At 38.0% G+C, this 20,080-nt stretch overlaps 1 long non-coding RNA gene across 1 annotated transcript in view; it reads left to right on the forward strand.

Moving 5' to 3' along the window:
• The first annotated feature begins 858 nt into the window (after window positions 1–858).
• LOC121079007 overlaps window positions 859–20,080 on the forward strand; it is a 65,131-nt gene continuing 45,909 nt past the window's right edge. Inside the window, exons 1-5 of the long non-coding RNA XR_005824826.1 lie at window positions 859–1,843; window positions 5,921–6,074; window positions 9,858–9,923; window positions 11,716–11,787; window positions 13,213–13,301. This is a non-coding gene — a long non-coding RNA (uncharacterized LOC121079007). The remainder of the gene's footprint in view (window positions 1,844–5,920; window positions 6,075–9,857; window positions 9,924–11,715; window positions 11,788–13,212; window positions 13,302–20,080) is intronic.

Here is a 20,080-nt window from a genome sequence, read left to right on the forward strand (position 1 = left end):
TTTAGCACACTTGTCTGGCAATTTGTTGCTTGAGTTGATTTTACAAAAGAGCAAACAACCCATAAATGGGTTACCATTGTGTCAATGTAGACTTGAATCTCCTGTGTAGTTACTGCTAGAAGAATACGCACACAGAATCTGCATGTGTTGGTGCATGTGCATCTCAGAGGAGAAAATACTAGCATGAGGCTGCTTCTCCTAGGTTAACCAAATTCTTTCAACCTTCTGTATTTACTCTAAGGTAGAGTTATAGGACAAAAGCCTTCTTCTTTAAAAACACTTTCCATCCGCTCTTCAGAAAGGATAGCAGGTTGCTATGAATAAGATGAGTGACATGACATGTTTGCATTGATAGCGATCCACTTTGAATACTCTATTAATATGCTGTTCCATATTCATGTTTTCTGCAGCAATGCCTATGTTGCGTTGTTTCAAAACAACAGCAAAATGTTTTTTTTACATCAGCACTGGAGTTAATTGAAGCCTAGTTCCTAATGAATGTTCTGTGACAGCCCCTGTCTCCCCACAGTGCCCCCACGTCCATCCCACATTTCCCTGCTCCTCAGCATGTAGCCAGTGGTCCCGCAGCATGAGAGGCAGCATGTGCTGAACAATACTGAATGATGTGTGCTGGTATACACGAGGTAACTCGGTAAGTACAAGCCAAAATGCAGGGATTAAGGAGGAGAGAAAAAAGCAGAGATGTTCTCACCCCTTAGGGCTTATTTTATCGCCTTTACTGAGCTCTTGAATTTCATGAAATTTGTAGGAATTTACTTAGTTTTGGGTTATATCTGTCTGAATGTCAAATATGACTCAGTGAAATTGCTGAAAATTTATGAAAAAAAAATAGTGAAAATTGGATAGAACCAGGTTTAAATACCATGAGATCTCAAATCTGTTAGATCTGCATAAAAACATGGTCTCCTGTATCTCATTTCCAGGTGAAAAAACCCGCTTCGCAGTGTATTTGAACAGTTTTTCACTGAGCGTGCACTTGCATTCTTATATTAAAGGCATGTTAAAGGTGCAATTCTGCCTTTCAACTGTTGCTCCCAATCTGGTGTCAAAATAGATTCTGAGGGTAGTTTTTGCTCCTTATGTTGGGTGAAGAAGGAAAGTTAGAGTTTGCCATTTCCTCCGACCCAGGATGGGGCTCCGTGTGACTCTGCCCTAAAGGGGAGGGCTGTAAACAGGGTGAAATCAAAACTAGTTTCAAAGTACAGCTGACTCATGGGAATGCTCTTTCACTTTTCATCTTAGTTCCTTTATGCATTCTTCTGAGACTCTCAGTGTGGGTTAAATGTTTACAAGTAGGACCAGAACTGCAAAAGAATGACTCCGAAAATAACATGGTCTGTGCAACGATCTTGTTGCGCTGCACCACTGAATGTTTAACTGATTGCTCAGCCATAACATTTAGATAGGAAGACAAGTTCAAATTTACTATTCCACAGCAAGAAGGAAACCAAATTAAACATGAGGCCAATTCTGAGATCAAAGCTGCTCAAGAAGTACAGACTGAAATCAGCAAGCTCATACATTTAAAACAGGTTGAAAAGTTCCACCATTACAAGCCTGATGATACCTGCTGATGATACAAGCCTGATATGTCTTACATATCCTTGCATTCCTCTGAGGTTTTGTTCTGTATGGCAGCAGTAGGGCAAGGGAACAGGGAAAGGACAGACACAAGTCCATTTGGATGGCTGCCAGCACTGGGAACCGAGGCACAGGGGTGTGCGGTCCTTCCCATTCCGTCCAGTTCCACTGCACCTCCCAGTGCGGCTCTCACCTTGGAAGATGGGATGGAGCTGAAGGCCCGAGGTGAAGGATTCATTCAGTAAGTTTACAAGGACTCATCGCATACAAGAAATGGTAGTCTGTTTCAAATGGATATTTTAGTATATATTTTTAAATAATTTACCAGTCCTTTGTTCAGTTCTTCTAGATAGTTATTCTTTCAGTATTGCTGTGTTGGTGGCCTTTTTTTACAAGGAATTGTACTATCTAATTATGCCAGGCAGTTTTATTTAACTTTCTGTAAAACATGTGTTATTTATATTAGCAGATCTGTTTGTACAAGTCATTTTTGATCCATCTTTTTGTAAGCAGTAACATTTCTTCATAGCATAAACTTACTCATGTTGGTACACACAATTTTTTTTAACCATCTGAATGTGGGCTTATCATAATCTTTGTCACCTATACAAAAGTGCTAGAATCAGATGACAGGACTTCAGAGCAGGTAAACATATACTATTACCATTTGTGCAGGCAGGGAAACCAAGCATCATGCTGTAATAGTCATATCTTGATGGAGTAACAGCTGCCCTCACTAGACAGGAGTTGCTTTGGATCCCTCCTTTGCAGTCAGCTTATCAGGCAGCACGCTGTCATCAGCCATCCACCTTGAAACAGTCTGTATTCTGGTTTAAATCCAATAAGTGTAGAATTATTTTGAACAGTTCCCTAAAAAGGACAACAGTTTATATCAATTAGTAGAAGCAAACATATGCTCCATAGCTTTCTGAAGATCCTATTTATCATTCCTAAGTAAAGTTAGGGCATGTGCATATTTTGAAGTAAAACATAGTATGTCACATAAGATTGAGACAGAAGGGGAGCTAAATGTAATAATGGTACAAACGACACAGATGATGCTGTGTAAAAATCTAGAAATATTGATATGTCACCTAGCTATTGAGGAAGACTCAGTGACAGACTTGCATGGCATGTACTTTGCAGGATGATTTGTGTGGCACAGCGACAGTTAAGAGGCAGCCTGCATTCCTCCTGCGCCTGAGAACTGACGCCCAGTCCCACAAGCCAGCGGCTGATGAGGCAGGATGTAAATTCATGCTGTTTGGCCGGGTGGACTGACTTACAGCTGCTCTAACAGCCCGGCTGCCTGATGTAAATGACAGGCTCCGAACGAGCCAAACAGCACGCACTGCCTCTTGAGGTGAGCTGTGCTTGTCAAAGTGCGATCAGTCATCCTGTGTGTGTTTAGTCTTTTGCTGTGTTTCGGAACACCGAGCAGCAAAAGACAATTGAAAAGACGAGGCAGGTGGTAAGGGTTTGACAGGGAGGTCTTGCAAAAGAGGGAGAGAACAGAAAAGCTCGGTCTTTGCTATTTTCAAGGGTGACAGGAGGAGCAGGAGAAGGTGGTAGGACATTTCGGGATCCATTGGGACTGTCTGGAGACAAGAGAAGAGGGAGGCCTTGTGCGAGAGGAGGGAAGGGAACGTGGGAGAGAATTGAGAAATGGCAGAGGTGGAAAGTTTCCTGAAAGTGAAGGGGAAGTAGGGAGCATGAGGTGCTTGACAGCAGCCACAGGAGAAGTATGGAGCCAGGCCTGTGCTGGAAATTCATGAGTGGAATATCCCTGCTTTAAAACTTACATGGCATTCATGCAGAAGAAAACCTGGGAGATAAAAAATGCCTTGTCAGACGTGGCAGTCACGTACGTGTGTGCTTTTTGAGGACTTTTTTTTGCCAGGAGACAAGAAGTTCTGAGGATGCGCTAAATAATTAAAGTCTTCTTAAGAAGAAATACAGTTGTCAAACATGAGGTGTCATGAGCATCACCTGCAGGGGGCACTTCTGGAGGACAGCCTGTGGAAGTTGCAGAGGGAGGTGATTATCCCAGTATGTCGGTACAGGGGAGAATAAGGGGAAAGCTCAGGCTGTCCAAAGTTTCACTATGAGATATGTTTGCTTTCTACTAAGTAATAGTTTGGTGTGTGAAAGAAGGGATCTTTTACTATAAAAATTGTTGTGGAGGAAATTCCAGATGTTTATGAGATGAAGTGATATAGTTGATACACCGTAATCCTCAGCCTGATCTGAGACTAGGGAGATTTAATGACTGACTATCCTCTCCAAAAAGAGAGTAGGTCAGTCAAAGCCTAACATGTGGCTTTAGAAACTTCGAGTTTCCTGAATAATGATCTTTAGCTGAGATCTGAATTAAATCATGAAAGTCATCATGAAAGCGGAGTTTTCAACATCCCACACTTCTCAACAGATGGAGATTTAGCTTTGTACATCTGAATGATACAAAGCAAAAACACAGATTAATAAAAAGAAACTAGAACCGAAAGTGCATTTGCTTTTTCTCTTTAAAACTGAAATGCAACTTGACAACTGCTGAGCATCTTGTCCTCTTTGAAGCATTTTTTTTCACTTCCAGAAAGCTAGCTTGGTTATGTTTCAAAAGATGCTACTTTGTCGTGATCACAGTTCTTGTTTAATGCATAAATCTCACCCACAGGGTCTCTGAGTAGAGAAATCAGAATGATGAACTATAAAAGTGTTGCAATTTTGCAACAGTGCATCCATTGAAGAGGTTTATTATTTGTATACTGTAGGCAAGAGAGGATCATATTGTTTTCTTTGGCACCAAGGAATGATGATCTGGGGATGGACACGCGAATGTTAACTAACTTTCATAAGCCTACAGGAATTGAATGCATCACATGTTACTCTTGACAGCCTTGAAATATTCAAATGGTTTTCACCATTTCTTCCAGCCTTCAGGAAAACAAATTCTAAGGAGTGTGATAAATTAGAGTACGTGTTTTTTTTTTCACACTGAGCTCTCTCTAAGATAATTTCAAAATATATTGCTTGTACACCACTATTATGTGCAAAACATGGATACACATGTATAGACATGATTTTCACTTGCAGCAACTAAAGCCTATAAAGAGACTTAATTACTTTGTAAAGCACTTTAAGGTCTACTAGTGAAAGTACCGTGTAAGAGCTAGGTATTTTTATTATCTTTTATTACTTTCTTCAAAAGACTGCCAAGGGCATCTGGGGTGTTGAATGGTGTTCCTTCTATTAGAGACTAGTAAAAATGCAAGTAAATAACTAAAGGAGTTTTTATGGATTTAATTACTTTTAGATATTTGAACAATTTAATTCCTAATGGAAATGTTGATGAACCTCTGTTTTATCACCATTAGTTACCCTATAGAGAGGCTTAAATAATTGGGGTGGGTTTTTTGATTTTTTTTATTAGATTTAGATAATTCATCTTGGAGGAAATCTGAAACCTGAAAGAGCATAGCTAATCAGATGCTCCAGCTTCAGTTACATGTGCAGCATGCAGTCCACAAACGTGTAACTGCAGTAATTGCTGTTCAGAAGTGACTGTGTAGTTTTAAAGTCTCTTGATGGCTGTGTGTATGGTTACCCAAGTTTTTAGGTTATGCTGGGCTGAATGATTTGAGGCACTGAAGTAAGTGTAAGAAGTGCCGTGTCTTAAAAATGGCATCGATTTAAGCTGAAGCATTGAAACCACACTAAGCTGAATCCTGCCACCTGCCAAACCGGTGGTGTAGGGGTGCCCTCAGCGAGCAGCTGCAGTGGCAGTGTTCCCTTTGTGTCTGTGTCCTACAGCCCCTTACCATGGTCAAAGGAGCATTAGGAAACGGGAATTCCCCGGGAATTCCTTTTCTTCTCCGAAGGATGACTTCAGTGTAGTGGCTTAGATCATCATATGGATGTAAACTTGCCTAAAGAAGTAAGGAGATCTGTGTGGTCTGGCAGCAACAGAGAGAGACTGGCTATGAGCAGGGCTCCCGTCCGCAGGAGCTGCGTAGGAGCTCGGAGCTCTGCCCTGCAAACATTCAGAGACCCTTCCAGGAGGAGCTGCTGAGGAGCAAGGGGCTTATGTGCAGTTGGACTTCTCTGACACTGGAGCTGCTCTTCTCTGACCATGTGGCATTGCTGGTGGGGCTTCTGCGTCAGCAGGACAGTGCTGCTCTTGGGAAATTCTGGTGTGGTTTTTCTTCTGTTGCCTAAAGGAATTTCTATGTATTAAATTATGACATACTGTAATTATAATTTGTTATAAGCTAATTGCACCATTTTGTAACAAGCACTGTACTCTGGCTCCTAAACACAGGGAGAAGAAAAAGAACTGGAGTGTGGCAGCAGTCTCAGGCGGACAGCAGTGCTGCTAGCTGCCAGCTCCCAGCTGAGCCCCAGGTCTCGCTCCAGCCATGAGGGGGGATCCCCAGCCTACAGCCCAGGGCTCAAATCCCCCTTTAATGTACAATGTAAGTGGATACAATGTCAGAGATTTGGTTCTTTCCAGAAGCCAAGAAACTTTGTACTTTCCTCTGCGTGGACTTCATAAAGAGAACAGAGTGAATTCTGGCTGATATTCATCAGCAATCCAGACACAAATTATCAAGAATTTGAATTTAAATTAAACATGTAAAAGAATCAGCCTTACTGAATGCCATTGAGCTGGACACCAATTAGAGCATATTATGTATTAGAAAATATTTAACCTGTGACATGAGTAACATGGAAGAGCAAACAGTTTTGGGTTTTTTTGATGTCTATCTAGAAATTTAAGATTAAAAGTCAAACTTCCTCGGGTACTTGCTTTAGTGTAGGGTTCAGAAATACCTTAGCATTAACATCTAAAAATGTATGCACAAAACAGAGATGTGTTCACAAGAAATACCAAGAGGCATATATTTTTAAGATATGTTTTTAACAAGATATTACATAAAGGGTATTTGTAGTGTTTATGTTCTGTTTGAAGTACTTAGGTATTAAAGATTGTTATTGATATGTTTGCATAGCTTACATCAGGGCTGAGTTTGAGCATAAATCCTTGCATTCAGACCTAAGAAATGGGATTAAATTTGCAATAAATCTGCAGAAGTCATGTTTGCATTTAAGGTCAAGGCCAGCATATTTCACTGGAGAAGGTAGGTTTACTGGGTACAGTCAGATCAAGGCTAGGTGGCATTTATGCTGAAGGAAGACATCTGTACACCAGATAACTTAGCTTAGATGGCATACGCCTTTGTTTTTAAATTCCTAGGATATCTGTACTGTGTGGTATGTGTCCTTATCTCCTGCATCTGCACAGAGAAGGAAACTGCATTGTATAAAAGCTCGTCTGATCTATTTGTCATTTGCTGGTACAGAAGAATGTAGTATGTTGGATGACAGTGCTATTAATAGTATTAAGTTGTTTAAGCTTTAATGGAGTGTGTGCTCAGGTGTCGTAGTATGGAAGAATATCTCCATAAGCATCAAAAATTAGATGTGCATTAAAACTGTTAATACCACTGTTACTAAGCAACACATTAAATCTTACTATAGATTCTGTAAATGTGGAGTTACATGACTTCTTGCCAAAGTACGAATGAGGGTGTAACTCATTTAAATAGCAATTTGAGTACAAATGGTATTCTCTATGACTGGGTGGTTGTAGTGCTTCAGAATTCTTCTAAAATCACTACTTTTTTCTTTTTATCTTCTTCATAAGGAAACCGTCTATTTAGAGCAGAACTCCTATTGGATTACAGAAATTTAGGGAAAATCAAAAGGGGACAGTGGCTTAAGGTCATTGTTGAAGTACAGTTGAAATGGCTGCCCGGGGAAACTGACTATGCATACTTAGACCTTGCAATACATTTGCCTTAAATTTTTTCTTAGTACAACTTCACTCATGGGTTGCTTAAAGCATTTGCAAATCTTTATTGTTACTATTGTTATTGTTGTTGTTGTTATTATTATTATTATTATTTTAAATATCCTACAAATAATCTTGAATGTGCCAAGGTTTGGGCTACATTTTTTTAAAAATTGGCAAATACATGCAGAGAAGTATGCTTTTAAGGTGTATGTATATTTCCCATGACTGCGGTGCAGCTAAATATGGGAATGCAAACGTACCTGATTAGTGGATTGCAACTGAATGTATGCTGTGTCTGAAAATATTTGCATAACAAACATGTACTTACAGTAGTGAAATATAGTTACTAAAATCAAAACTCTCACCAGCTTATCAACACACACAGGTTAGGAATACAAGAGAGAGTAATTCTGGGATTGTAGCCTTCTAAACAACATTTCTTAAAAGCGCAATTTATCATTTAGAAGGGCCTTCCATCACAAGGCTGTTTTGCCACAGAAGTAATGATCTTGTGTATTCTGAAAGGATACAAATGAATTGTTCCATAGTTGTTGTGGAAATAGCTCTTTACTTAGCTTGAAAGCAGGGACAATGAAGGCTAGAATGGTGTCAAATTGGAACGAATCCTATCTATCTAATATCAATCTATCTTCATGACAACAGATGCAAACTTTGCAATACGTCAGCTGGCATACAATGAATATGTTATATTGCTATGCTAACAAGCTTCCTCTGTGTTTTGGTGAATTGCAAGACACTACTGAGGGCATGGGAGCTGCTTGTTCCTTTATATCTAACTAGGAATGTGTATAAAACTGGTTACGATTAAAAACCTGTGCAATAGTAAGTTCAGCTTAGATTTGTATGAAGATGGATTGCTTTTTTTGAAAACTTTTTCCATTTTTAAATGGGTGATACTTAATGAGATAACTGAAAACATTAGTCAAATCAAGCTTTTAATTTTAACATGAATGGCACAACATTAACTATGTTAGAATTTATCAACTATGAAATGTGTTCTTCACTCCAAATTATGACAGTTGTTTCAGAGTAAGCAATCCATTTACTGCTAATGCAACAGGACCAGTTTTATCCCTCACGTAACACCCAACAGCAGCCTGTTGGATTTATGTCAAACCCTAATTTTAAATTGAGTTTTTTTTTTTCTTTGAAAAACAGTTTCATATTGCATTCTCCTTCCTGGAGACGGCTGTATAGTTTTGGAGCACTATACAATTTCACAAAAGCCTGGACAGCCAATGTCTGATCCCATTCCAGAGATTCATGCTTGCCAGCCTAATAAGAACATGGACAATTATTTTTCTTTTAATCACACTGGATTTCCCCAAGGAGCAAGGAGAAGAGTTACTTCATTGCCTGGCATGTCAGGATTTTGTAATCCTCTACTGCTGCTATTTCTGTTCTGGTGTTCAAACTGAGTGGAAGAGCAAGACTTTAAAGCCTCGTCTGCAGTGCTGTGTAGGGTGTATATGTCAGTGCATAAAAACCATATTCTAACATTCAACTGGGTCTAGTAAATTACTCTTATTACAGTGCAAAGAAGAATCTAGCCAAAAAGAGATTTTTTTTTCATTTTGCTTCATTAATTTATTGCATGCTTTTCCTGAACTCTGATCTCTAGGCTCAAAATATGTTACCACAAGGGCAAATCTGTAGAAGGTACTTATAACATACCATGTGTATTTATATGAACTCAACAGCTAACAAAACAAAACAAAACTTTACAGTGTATTTATTAACTAATATTTGGTATGATTCAGTTATGTAGGAGAAGTTTTAAAAGCTTTCTGGAAAAAATAAATTCTGTGTCAGTGAAAGGTTGCTTCGTGGTCTTTTTAGTTTGAGCTTTTGAACAAAACCCTCACTACTGTTCTTACGCACCATTGTAAGCATAGTTTTCTCTCAAGAAGAAACTAATTAACCACTTCATGGTAGAACAGTGTCAGCTTCAATGCATAGTTACACCTACGAGAGTGGTCTAACTGTTCAGTACTAATCCTAGCAACTACTTTCATGTTTATTTTCTATAGTGCAAGTCCTCTCTTGCTTCCATAAGCAATGAATATTTTGAACTAAAACTCAGACAAGCTTGTGAAATAGTATTGGTTTTGCCCCTGATCTTCCTGCATCATTTTAACTAAAATGACCATCTAGATTTTGTAGGGCTTGAAAAAAGCTGTGCTTCACTTTAGAGAGAAACAGATCTATGCCTGCAGCTATTGACGCAAGGCAACTCACATTAATATACTACTATGTTGCATTGCAATCTTTGAATTATATTAATACCTTTCACTTAGGAATTTTGGCATGCTTTAAAATACTGGCTGCTGGCACTTCACAAGTACTGAGTGAGTAAATAAGCATTATCCTTGTGTTACAGGTGGAGAAACTGAAACAGAAAGGGAAGAAATGCTGTCCATGGTTATACGGCATGCTGATGACAGAGGTAGGTCTACAACTCAGAAATACTAACTACAGAATTCAAAGTAAAAGAGTGTGTTGGTGAAAGTGACAGGTATTCACAGTATTTTAGTACTTATGCCTATGCTTCTAACAACAGAGGAAAAGATGCTCTGAGAATAAGCCCCCATAACCATACTGCTTATGGGTGTGCGGGTAAGTCTTGCTGCTGCCTCAGTTTCAGCAGAGTAGTGGCTCACTGAGACTGATGGCTGTAGTTTAGAATTTACGGGAGCAGCTCTGTTTTGCTTGGAAAAAGTGCCGAGAAGAAAACCTTAGATCTCAAGTTTTGGCATGACATGCCTCTGCGAAAGGAAATAAAGGTAAGATATGGGTGCAACCACATCATTTTCCGTTTTTCTGCCATGCTTAAGCCCTCTTTGAGATGTTAAAAAGTCCAAAATCCAAATATGATTATTGGAATTTGTGAAACTAGAAGAATAAAACATACTATTTACCTATAGACTAGAGAAGTTTTCCTGCTGACACAAATTAAGCTTGAGGAGCTTCAAGGGTCCTAGGGGCTTTCTTGCTTTTGAGAGATGAGGTTTGATTAGAAGATCCAAAGTCCATTTGTTCACCCAGTAGTAATGATGATACACTGCCCAGTACACTAGTTTGTTTAGCTGCCATGGGGAAGAATTTTACTTGAGGTCTTTCCCACACTACAGTATAGAAAAGAAAGCTCCTAATCTATTTGACAAATACCAGATGGAACCCTGGCCTGAATCTGTTGGTATAGCTCCATAAAATTAAATCAAGTTACTCCAACATACACATGCCAAATATCTTGAGCAGCAATAATAAAGTGGCTAGGTGGTAAAGAAATGTAGGAGTCATAGCACATTAAATATAACTAGTTGTGCATCTATTAATGACAAACAGCAGAGAGGATACACCTTCATTGTATCTACTCCGTATCAAATACTGTGTTCAAAATAATGTGCATTTCTTCATTGTGTATTTCTCAGTCTAATTCTTCACTAGGAAGTCTTAACAAGGCTTTTTGATTATGTTCTGTTTCTCAGTCTCTTCTCAAATTGATTATAGTTAGCATGCCTAAATACCAGCTAATGAACAGCAGTTACAGGTAGATATAAAACTGTGTATACTTGAAAGATTTTGCATAGGAAACATTGCAGCCAGAAGGCTTTTTTTCATTTAGAATTATTTCAGAAATTCAATGTTTTCTGTCCAAAACAGTCGATCCTTCTATAAAGCCAATGCTGTTTTATTAAATGAAGCCCTACCTCTTAATATTCATAAAATATCATAACGTCAAATAATGATCAGACCCCAAGACAGGTTTTAAACTATTAATGATCTGCCACCTGGTGGCCTGACTTGTTTGAGTTGATGCGCTTCTAATTTACAGTGATGGTAATTCTGCTGAAATCAGTGTCTTTAGTATGCTCCTTGTGGTTAATGATCTTGGTGTGGGAATACACTCTGGTCCACTTCTATCCCAGTCCTTAACGCTGTGATTGAGGCTAGACTTGTGTGATCTGTATGTTGTTGGGTCTGGAAAAACCCATAGGAAACTTCCTCTTGCTGAAGGAGGAGAAAGTGTTCTAACCTTGCTGTGGGTGACATCTTCCTCTACCCACATTCAGTTTAAATAAATGATGGTCCATGTTGCCTCCTGGGGGTTTTTAAGATGACCAATAATCTCCTTCTTGCCAAAGTTGTTATGTATTATTCTTCTTTATAACTAAAAAGCATTTCAGTAAGTGTTAAATAATTGAGATTTGTTTATATTGCTACCCTGTCTTTTTCAGTTCCTCCTTATAGCCTGAAGACATGGCAGATTTACAGACTGGTTCAGTTCTTCATTTCTGGAAGGGGTTAAGGTACATTGCACCTGATCTAAAGCTATAATCATGTATTTTTCCAGGGTTATGTCTTATCCAAGACTGGAGTCATTTAAACTGGAAGGAAGGAGATCATTATGATCAAACGACTATACTTTTAATTAAATATTTAGGGGGCATGGCTTGTATACTAGTGGCATAAATAAAATGGTAGGTTGGGTGTAAGAACTGTAGCAGAACTGATGCACAGATCTTGATACTTTCCTTGCACATACATATTTTAGGCAATTAAAAGAATGTAATTTGTAATTTATCACTGCTCACACTTAAAAGATAAAAAAATTCCCCAATCATGAATCTTGTTTGTGTCATAAGATTCAAATACAGCAATAACAGCAGAACTCAGCGTTCATGGTGGGTATTACATTCTCTTTACAAAAATGCCTTGCAAATGTAGGTAAAAGTCTTCTGGCCCACAGTAAATAAAAAAGTCACTACCATTAGAAATACGGGTATACAGTGTAGTAACTGGATATTGTTCTGCATGTTGTGGAAATCAAAAAGCGCCTGTATTTTCCTTTGACTCTGCTCCAAATTATTGTTATTCAGTCTTTTAGTACAAAGGTGTCTGGTGCTGTCTCTAAGTATAACTGCGTATTGTTGGTATGTAATTGTGTTTGTAAAAACCAGATAGGTGACGGAAATTGTATGTATATGACACAAATAAAAATTAACAAGCAAATGTCAATGCTTAAAATTTGGATATTTCACACAGAGAAGCAAGCACCAAGGTTAGTTGTTTGGAAAGGTAGGGAAGGAAGACAGGAAAACTGCAGAGAAATCCATGAAATAATTACCAATTAAATACACAGTTAAAATGGATAACCAAGTACACTTTGTGAATGGAAAAAAAATGTAGAAAATGATGTCATCATTTCTGCCTATAACAGTTTACTTGGCTATATGACATATTTAGACCAAAATGGGAAGATACTTTGTGATATGCATGTGATTATGTCATTACAGATACCTGGAAATTTGCATTATCTTGGTGGGATGGCTCTCAAAATGGGTATGCAACCAGTATGCTATCACTAAAGAAGTGCTTTTCATTCCCCACACTGTTACTTTCTCTCCTTCAAAGAAGAAAGATCGATATATGAAACTGTGAAAATCAATACTACCTCCCCATGTAACTTCCTTCAGAATTAGGACTTGGACCCACAATTTTCATAATTTCACAAACTGGCAACTTGAATCTGATGAAGCTGCCTGAAGTTTCTTCTTCTGGCCTCTGGGAATTCCGTTGGCATGGAGAAACAGCAAATGAGATAAGAAGGAATGATAGGAATCAACTGCACCAATTTTATCTGTCAAGAAAGTAGCAAGAGGGAAGAGATGCAGATAGAGCATACTATACTCTGACACTCTGTTGTCACAATGACTTCTCAACTTCTCCTGTAGGGTGTTGTAAACACTGTTGCCCAGATGCCATGCTATTTTACATGGAGGGGACTACCATCAATTCCCACAGCAGTGTATTACAGTCAAATGTGAGTATTGGGATATGTCTTTCTTGACAATCTCCTTTATAATTCAATTTTGTTTCTTTGGGAGAGATATCTATGTGGCAGTTTTCAACAAATCATTTTTGCAAATGTAGATAAAAATGATAAAGTAATTTTTTTAGCAGAATCATCATGTAGTCTCAGTAAATTACTCAGACTGCCTCTTAAGAGTCGGTCTTCTCTTCTACTGACATGTCATTCTTTATACGCCAGAAGAATTTTGTACTAGTTTTCTCAACAGTGTCTAGTTATCCTTTATTTTCTGCCTTAGCCTTTGCTATCATGGGTATGTCTCCTCTTCATTTTATTGTCACTTCAGACTTCTCACTGTTGGATATTTTATTCCTCCCCAAATCTTTTTTCATAAGCTTGGCTAGTCTTTGCAAATTATTGTTCATAAATGTTGACCCTTTTTTGTATTTATTTTTGGTTGCGAAATGCAAGCCTAGAGAAGTCATTAATTTCCCTTCATTTTTCCCCCCACTTTTTCTGCTTTGTTTCATTTAATTATTTCCCATGTCATAGTAAAAATGACTTTTGGGAGGAAAATTGCTTTCTGACACTTGCGGCACTTTTCCTATAGTCCTGACTTTTCTCTAACTGAGTATTAATATTCAAAAAGAAGTCTGCAGTTAATGTGCTCAGATACATTTCACTGAGAGGTGGTCAAAGTTATTTTGCTTGGTGAGTTGTTCATTTGATTTAATGATTCTTGTTTACACTAACTCGTCTTTACAGGGGTCTGGCAATATAAAGGAAATTTGCGTTAATATTTCATCTGGTGTCTTAATCGGCTGCTGATAAATATTAATATTTGACCCTGGAAATCTTGGGTTGCATCATGTCAAAGTCTTCCTGTTTCTAGGATTTTGTTGTTCAGCTTCATGAGATTTTTAGTTAATCATCCCAGTGTAGAAATTCTTCTTCTTCTGCAGTGTGTATGAAATAAATGGTATGGCTCATTTGGTCTCTGCATCCCTGAGATTTTAAACTATTCGTACGAGTTGTGTTATTCATTAAGGACTTTTAATGTCAGCAGTATCCTGAAACTTCTGTAGTGTTTTAATTTTTTGATTATAGTTTAATACTACTTCTCAGTCTAGCCATTTTTTTCCTCCAAACTTTTGCTTTTGAAATCAAGCTGAAACTTCTTTGCATAATGGCCACATTTTGTATTCTGGCAGGTATCTATTTATAATGACTAAATTAAAAAAATATATAGGTATGACAATGACTATGAAACCATAAAGAATCATTCTTTTATGTACATATTTTAGAAGTTCCACATATATTATCTTGAGATGTTTTCCACAGTAAGTTTTACACTGAAATAAAATCTCATTTGCATTTAAAATACATCTAGAGGAACAATCAATAAGAGTAAAATTCCAGCTGTGCAACGACTTACATTATTTCCTCAGTGAAGCTAATGCTTTATAGTGGCAGTAACATACAACTGTATTTTGTGGTGATCAGAGACTGCGGTTTGTGCCACTTTTTTATTTTTCATTTTTAACAAAATCGTTTGTTAACACTGAAAATCTTAACTCAGATTCAGGATAGCTATATGCCTGCTATTTTTATGGATTGAGCAAATTCAAATCAAAAAAAGTCACATATTTATGAATGGGAAAACAATAATTTTGAGGATTACTAACGTACTGTAAATTCATGTGGAACGATGAAAAAGTCTGTCCCCTTTCTTTTATTGGGAATCCGTTAGGGTATGGGGCACAATACCCTCACCCCCCTTAGGAGATCAGAATTTAATACTGCATTGTCCGTGATGTCCATGAGTTGCTGGCATTTGAACACGTGTTGTGTGCATTCATTTCAGATTTTTTTCATTTCTTTTCTACCAGACCCATGGAAGTTAGAAACCCAGTCTAAAGAAGCTTTGTGGGTGTTATATTTTCTCTCTTCCACTTAAAAGAACACTTGTGATCATATCCTGAGGGATATGCCAATTGATTAAAATCTATACTCTCCTCAGAAATCTCAGAAATTCCAGAAAATTTACTCTGCCACTGGGTGTGTATTTAATATCTGGCAAATTAGGCTGTGACTGATCCTTTTTTAAATAAGGCGTAAAGACTGAAAGATACCTTCTGAATCAGGAGGAGATGCGGAGGAATTCATGATCTAAGTTGGCTTCTTTTGCCTAATTACATATTGTATAAAATATATGGATTTTGTTTAGCTGGTGGGTAACAATTCGACAGTTAATTATACAGAATGTAACAGAGAATAAACCTTAGAACGCATGGATTAATATACCCTTATTTCCTTTTAAATGTTTTTTGAAGGCATGAAACTAATTTGCTTATAAAAATATTTTTTAAAACCTTTCTCTAATTTTTGAGCACATAGCTTTAAATTCTGAAGTTAGTTCAAACCCAATTTCATTCAGTAAAGTTTCATTGTGAAACTCAGTGAAGATCTAAACTCTTCATAGCTGGTTAAATTTCTCCCACCGTTTTAGCAGGGAGAGTTCCTGAGATCCTGTACTATCACATTTGTACATCAAGTGCTAGAATCACTGAGTTTCTTTTTCCACTGATACTCTTACCTGAAAGTTGTACGCGTCTTTCTTTAGGGGTAGCAATGTAGTTATTTGCTATCACCCTTGGCTGTGGAAGTAATGTTGTTGAAGCACCACACATTGTGTGTGACCATTTGCAAGGATGTTACGGGCATGTGGTACATTTGAACAAAAACAAATGTGAAAAGAAATGTTGATTTCCCCTGACATTTTGTGACATCAAAAAGTCTGACTCTCTTTGGTTCCTTCTTCCCAAAATTCAGCATGTTCTGAATGCAGCAAGGCAAGCTGGAGTTAGTGTCTCACAAGCAAGCAGATAGGATTTATTTAGCTGTGGTGCTACCTTGTCCTCAACAGATACAAACCCAAGACTGTCAGGGACCCACAGCTGTATGCCGTGCTGTCACACCATCTTGTTCATTCAGCAGGACGCTTTAGCACACACTTAACTTCAAGTCTCTAATAAAACTGTATTTAAGGGTATGTATAAGAATGTGATTTTCAAAAACAGCCCAAACTAACCTAATTTTGGAAACCTATGGAAATTTGGCCACCAATTTTAATACAAACTTTAAGGCCTCAGTACTATTTGTACAGTTTCTCAGTAAAAAGGGATTTGAGTGTACAGTTAAATTGTTTGTTGAAGTGGATATATTTTGTTATGATTATTGCTACTATTTATAATGCTGTAGCAGATTAACTGAGAGGAGGCCCCGGTGCAGATGATTCATGCAGTCTATATGTCCGTGACCAGTTATTTGAATCTTATGAATCTTTTACTCTTACAGAATCATTCTGATGAAAATACATAAATGTTAATGACAGTCATAAAGAAAATATCCCAAAGTGCCGTGCCAATAACAATAGTTGCCAGTGTATTTGGACAGCTGAGGGTCAATAGGCCAACCCTATATTTGACCATGTGTGTTACAACATCTGATGACACTTAAGTGTTCTTTTGCTGGGTCAGGAAACCTGTTCAAAGTTTTATTTCCTTCAAGAGTTGAGTGTCATATATTGGAATGCTGGAGGATTTTTCCCTGTATGATTCCGTGTTCCTTATATGCATATGTAGCAACAATATGGTAAGCAATCCTTTAAGCAATAGTATAAGAAATAATGGTCATAAACCATGCTATAGTTTAAACAAAGTAGAAAATTCTTTGGCTAAGTCGTCTGTGCAATGAAATCAAATGTTAAGGGCTGTTACATTGTGATCTTTGCATGTTTTTGCAATGTAAATAACATGTGAGGAAAAACGAGGATATATTTCTATATTCTAGGAATCTAGTGCTGGGTTTTGCGTACCTCTGGCTGTACTCAGAATAGCCAGAGGAAGGTGGCTAACTTGACAGGCTAGGGAGAACAATTAACGTTTAAGGACAGCCTAAGGTGAATCAAGGTGAATCACCTCGTGGAGTTCATCTACCCAGGGTGATGACCAAGAGGGTACTACTCCTCTTATCTGAAGGAGAAAGGGGAAAATACAGAAAGTTTATAATGGGTAGGCGGGGGTGGGGTGGGGGTAGGGGGGTGGGACAGCAAGGAAAGTTCCTTTGAACTGAAAACATCAAATGCATTGTTCCGACATCAAATGATTCTGAACCAGCAGCCTGGTGAAATTGGTGTATTCCCCTGAGACTCAGCTTTGACCAGTGCTGTAATGATGCTGACCTCCGCTGTAAAGCAATTTGAGATTTACTGATGAAAAGTTGTGTACAACTGCTATGTATTGTTAAGAAGTCTGAGAAAGAAAGGACCATAAGACTTAGATTATACAAAAGATTTCTTACATGAAAGAAAGGTGTATCCCCCCGCTTTTCATTTTGCTATATGCATGAAAATGTTGTGTTTCATTATGAGTCTCTGTCACTTTGCGTGTCTCATTTGAGCCTTGGCAAGAAAATGCGGCGTTGATGAGTAATAGCACAGACCATTAGCGAGTTACTAAATGAGTCTGCTGAGGGAGGTATGGTTGTTTACAGAATACTGCATCTGACAATACAGGAAATTAGAGGTTTACTTGTGAAGAATAAGGCTGGCAGCTGGAAACTCCTTATGTACTGCCTACAAAACTGTCTCAGGTGGATGCAGCATAGCTGGAGAAGGCAGAAAACCAGAAAGGCTTTATAGCCTTCTGCCACCTACCAGTACAAAGCAGTGAGTTTGTCTTCAGTTGGATGAGTAAGTTTTAGAATAGGTCCATAGCTTGTGTGAATCAGTCTAACTTCATTGACTTCAGCATTTTACTTCTGATAATCAAGTCCCCAAATAATCTGATTTCCAGTTTTCTTGTAGCAGAACTGTTGCCAACTTTGGCGGAGTTTCTCTTGGCTTGCCATGGTGTGAATCAGAGCTCTCATGTTTGGGAAGGAGACAAGTTCTGTCAATTTTGCTTCCTAAGTCTATGGACAAAATAATGTTCAGTCACTACTTGTTTTGTCATCTTGGTTAAAATTCAACCCAACATAGTAGTACTGTGTGGATTTACTGTTCCACTGCAGTTTGCTACAGTCTTTCACTTGTCACAATGCCTGTTTTTAATTGCAGATGTCAGGAATATACACAGTCAATATACCCATTTTAAAGTTTAACTTAAAACTGAAATAAAAACTTTGGGGTTTTGGTAGTAATTTATATTGTTTTGAAGGATTGTAGTGATAGAAAAATCATGCTTTCATTCCTAAACATAATCATTTTTCATTCCAGCAGTGGAAATATAGATAGTGTGAATAAACTTAATGATTTGCAGGATATCAATAGTCAGTGTGATCAACTCCAAAGCACCAGGTTTATCTGCCACACATAAATCATTTTTTCCTTTTTCAAGCACCAAACTTTCATACCCATGCATCTCCTCTACATTAACACAGACCCAAGAGTAAGAGTATGATATCTCTTTAATGGACAGTTCTCTGAGCCAAATGACTGTGGGACCTGGGGATATAGCTGAACCAGCTGCTTTGCAGAATTCTGTGAAGATTTGGTTTTGCTGACAACATTAGTAAGGAAAGTGTGTCTACCTTCATCTACACTGGCAAGACCCATATTTCTTTCACTGCTGAAATAATGGGCATCTCTGACCTTAGCTTGAAGCCTCATTCCAGTCTTACCTCTTCACATAGTTAAATTGTAACTGGCACCATCCTCTGATTCAATTTTGGGGAACCCCATCTGCCTCCAGTCTTCCTAATTTAGTGAGAATTGAGTGCTATTTAACACAAATGTCCAGGATTTCCAGAATACTCTGATTTTCTACCTGGGTAAATTCACTTACTCTTGTACAGTTATAACCAATCATATGCATAAGGGCATATTTTTCGGTACGAATTATTCTGGCTAAAGGCCCAGATTTTCAGAACCATCCATGTCCTTCTGCTTGTGAAAAATGTGCGTGCTAATGAGTATCAATATAGCTTGGAGATACTATGAGTACACCTACCATTGTGCTAATTTCAGACACTGACACCCCTTTTAAAAATGAACAATTCTGAGAAAGTGGAACAAGAATGTTTTTCCTAATTCTTTGGTTGGGTTCAGTCAGTCTATATCTTGTCTTTTTAGAACCTTTTATACTTACAGCTATTTAACTGATGTTTTTTGTCTTCCCATTCCATTCAAATGTGACTGTTGGGAGGAAGTGGAATCTCAGAGCTCTTGTAGTTTCATTTTATTTACATTTCCACCTCTTATTGGATCTACCTCCACCATGCAATTATCACCAGCTGTTTCTGCAGTTGTCTATGCATCAAAATTGAGCGTTCTTTCTCTGTAATAACTCTACACTACCTGACAGTCCAATTTGGGCTTTGTTTATACCATAATTCATCAAACCTAGGAGATTCTTAAAGCTCTTAAAGAATTGCTTGGGATTTATGTAGTTTCATGGTACACACTGTGAGACACATCTTCCATTTTGTAGTGATTGGACATGTTGCTAATGTGCATAGAAAGCTGAGAGTAAATTATGTCCAGGCGCCGCTCACTCAACACGATGTCACATATTAAATTATATAAACCTTCTGAAAGAAAGTTGAGTTATTTCGGTCAGTTTGTTCATCCTATAATCTAGGTTGGCCATTATGAGATGAAATGAAAAGTGACAAATTTATTGGCAACTTTACAGCTTTCTAGGAACTGGACTGAGACCACCAACTCATTTCCAGGAGGCCTCCAAAGGGCTATCAAACGAAAATGAGTTTTGGTCATTGTTGACCTGAGG

Source organism: Cygnus olor, chromosome 16 (assembly GCF_009769625.2).
Source record: "Cygnus olor isolate bCygOlo1 chromosome 16, bCygOlo1.pri.v2, whole genome shotgun sequence".
NCBI lineage: Eukaryota > Metazoa > Chordata > Aves > Anseriformes > Anatidae > Cygnus > Cygnus olor.